At 49.2% G+C, this 3,238-nt stretch overlaps 1 long non-coding RNA gene across 1 annotated transcript; it reads left to right on the plus strand.

Annotated features, from left to right (window-relative positions):
- The first annotated feature begins 1,677 nt into the window (after positions 1-1,677).
- Positions 1,678-2,947, plus strand: LOC125393284 (uncharacterized). Its single transcript, XR_007229756.3, has 2 exons — positions 1,678-1,847; positions 2,059-2,947. It is a non-coding gene; the product is annotated as an uncharacterized LOC125393284 (long non-coding RNA).
- Positions 2,948-3,238: the final 291 nt, after the last annotated feature.

Raw genomic sequence — 3,238 nt, forward strand, 5'->3', positions numbered from 1 at the left:
TCCTGCAAGGTGGTCAGCAGGCTCAGGTGCTGACACCTCCAAGCCTCACAATTTGAATTCAATCTCTGGGACCCACATGGCTGGAGAACTGGCTCCTGTAAGTTGTCCTCTGACCCCCACACATGTACCATGGTACGTATGACCACAGACACACGGTGCACACACACACATTCACACGGTTCTATGGAAATGTGACATACAGCTCTAGAAGGCTGTTAGGGTTAGAAGGTGTGCTCAGTGTCTTCCATGTGACTGACACCTTAATCAGGAAACTATGTCAGGGGCCAACGAGATGGTTCAGGGTTTAAGAACACTGCCTGCTCCTAAAAAAAGGTCTGAGTTCAATTCCCCAGCACCAACATGGCAGCTCACAATTGTCTGTAACTCCAGTTCCAGGGGATCCAACACCCTCTTCTGACCTCATTGGGCACCAGGCATGCACGTGGTGCACATACACACATGCAGGCAAAACAGCCATACACATAAAATTATAAAATCATTTTTAAAAATTAAGAAACTGCTCCATCCTCTCCCAAGTCCTCCTCACCCCAGAAGTGTTTTGTAACTTCACCCCTTTTCTTGGCCGGAATTAGCATCCTGACCCAGGATAAGCCAGTCTGTAGTCTGAGACAAGAAGACTCCTAGCCCTGTTTGGACCTTGCAACGGCACTGTGACCGACAGTGAGGGACAGAGACTCTTACTAAGGTGGAGTCGCAGAGCTGTGTCCCATAGAAGGTGAACGATTACTGGGCTCTCAGAAGGTGGAGGGTGTCCTCAGTTCCTGGCTTTCCTATCCTGAGGCCAATAGGAGGCATGAACAACCCTTGTATGCTTGACGTATATCCTTAACAGAATTACAATCAATAAAAGAATAACACACAAAAAAGACATGACTCAACAAATACGAAGCTAATGTGGAATGCTAGGATTCTAGATATACGCTTCCATTTGGGCTTCTATGGCAGTGGGGACTGAGTTCATAGCTTCCTGGGTGCTAGGTAAGATCGCTATCAACTGGGCCACCCCTCCCTCCTCTAATTTCCTAGAATTCGTCCCATGGGTAACTGTCCTTGTTTTACACACAATAAGATCTCTCCCCACCCCAGAATATGATCTTGATCCTCCTTTTGGTTCTGGATGTTGCCAGTTGAATGTTCCACAAATATGTCAATGTCCAGTCTACTCAAATTGAACCCCTTCCCTTTGCCTGTGAGTCTGCAGGTCCTGTAGTCTGTAGGCCACTGACCCGGTCAGTGTCAGCTCTCTCTCTGCGTAAGGCAGGATGCCACGGAAGAGTTTGAGGGGAGAATGAATCTATGAAAAGGTTACCCTCACTACGTTGAGAGCAGCCAGTGAGAAGCAACGGGAAGGAGAAGCAGAGGCCACAGAAGAAAGATGGCAGCCATCCTGGTTTTCCCAGGGCTGAGGATTTCCTCAGAGGACTTTTGATGCCCAAAGTAGGAGTGTGCCCTTGGGGACATTCTCCTTCATCAGTTCCTCAGAGTGCTGGGATTATAGGTGGACACCACCACACACAGCCTGGTAGGTTTGTTAGGAGTATGTTAGTTTGCATGTTTGCGTAGAGGGGGACAAATTGTGGCTCAGGAGACACAGCAGCCACGTCCTTCAGGAGGGGTGGAGGGACCTGAGGCGGAGCATGAGGAGCAGACCACAGCTAAGCTAAAAGTAGAGCTGATTGCTCCGCGGTGATGGGAAGTAGTCCGCGTCTGGGTACCAGAGAGGAGTGGGGCCTCATGGAGACCATCTTCCAGCTCTCTAGAAGTACCAACGGAGGTGATTGCTTGCAGTGCGGTGGGGAAGGTTTCCTGGAGGTCTGAAAACAGAGGTAAGAAGTGGAGCCAGCACGTGAATGAGAGCAGGGGGAAGGCAACAGGAAGCGGAGAGTGACTGCTGGCCGGCCACCTGGACTCCCTGAGGTTTCAGAGGCCACAGATTTGGAGTCGCTGGTCAGCACTTTCAGACTTTCGGTTCCCTGAATGCTTGTCTCCATTCTCTGCCCAAGTCCGTTCTTCTCAATTTTACTGTTGATTTTGCAGAAATATCTAGGGGATCCACGATGGCCCATTCATGCTTGAAGTGGAAGGCTGGATTCATTCCAAGATACAATATCCAACTGGAACACCCCATCCCATGCCCAAAGGGAGCAGAAAAGACAGATAGGAACCTACCATGGGGAGCTTCATGGTCAAGCTTCAGGACTCCCAAAATGAAAAGGCAATCTCAAATATCTTCCAGCACATCATACTAAATTTCAGCTGAAGCTGGGCAGTGAGGGAGCATGCTTTTAATCCCAGAACTTGGGAGGCAGAAGCAGGGGCATCTCTGTGAGTTGGAGGCCAGCATGGTCTACAGAGTGAGTTCCAGGACAGCCAGGACTACACAGAGAAACCATATCTTGAAAAACAAACAAACAAAACTTCAACTGTAACAAAGCTGTTTCAAGCAAAGAGTAACAGAATGTTACCAACAACCTCTGGTCCAAAAGGCAGAAAGCAAATGAATGAAGCTCCAAAATATGGACCCAGCTCAGACACACAGGGCAGCATGGAGGCATTTTATAAACACATCTAGGAATAGCCACACGCTCCCAAGTGTGGTGGTCAACTTCAATTGTCAACTTATTACAAGCCAGAGTCTCAGTGAGGGATTGTCCACAGCAGGTTGGCCTGTGCACATGTCTTGGGGAATTGTCCTATCCACTGTAGGTGGCACCATAAGCAGGGGATCCTGGACAATACAGGAGTGAAGAAATCAAGCTGAACACAAGCCAACAGGAGACAGAGCAGCCTGCGTGCATCCATTTCTCTCTGCTCTCGACCGTGGCTGTGTTTGTAACTAGCTGTTTGGTGTTCCTGCCTTGGCTTTGCCAAAGTACTGAACTGTAACCTGGAATCCTAAGCTAAAATAAACGCCTTTCTTCCCTGGGTTGTTGCTGGTTTAGTTTTGCTGTTTGTTTTGTTTAGGGTTATTTTATCACAGCCACAGGAATAAACCAGGATGCCAAGCGTGTGCGCTGCTTTGCCACAAAGGAACAGGGGGCCTCTTTCCCGGCAGGGTGATCAAGGGGAAGACTGGCGCGGTTCAGACACGTGTAGCGTGAACTTTAGCTGTTCCATCCCCAGTTTCGCTCTCATCCCTTTCCTCTCCCACAGAAACTCTCCTTCCTCCCACCGTCTCCCCCTTACTTCCTGGCGTGTGTGTGTGTGCGTGTGTGTG

The sequence above is a fragment of the Myodes glareolus genome, chromosome 4 (genome assembly GCF_982192425.1).
Source record: "Myodes glareolus chromosome 4, mMyoGla1.1, whole genome shotgun sequence".
NCBI lineage: Eukaryota > Metazoa > Chordata > Mammalia > Rodentia > Cricetidae > Myodes > Myodes glareolus.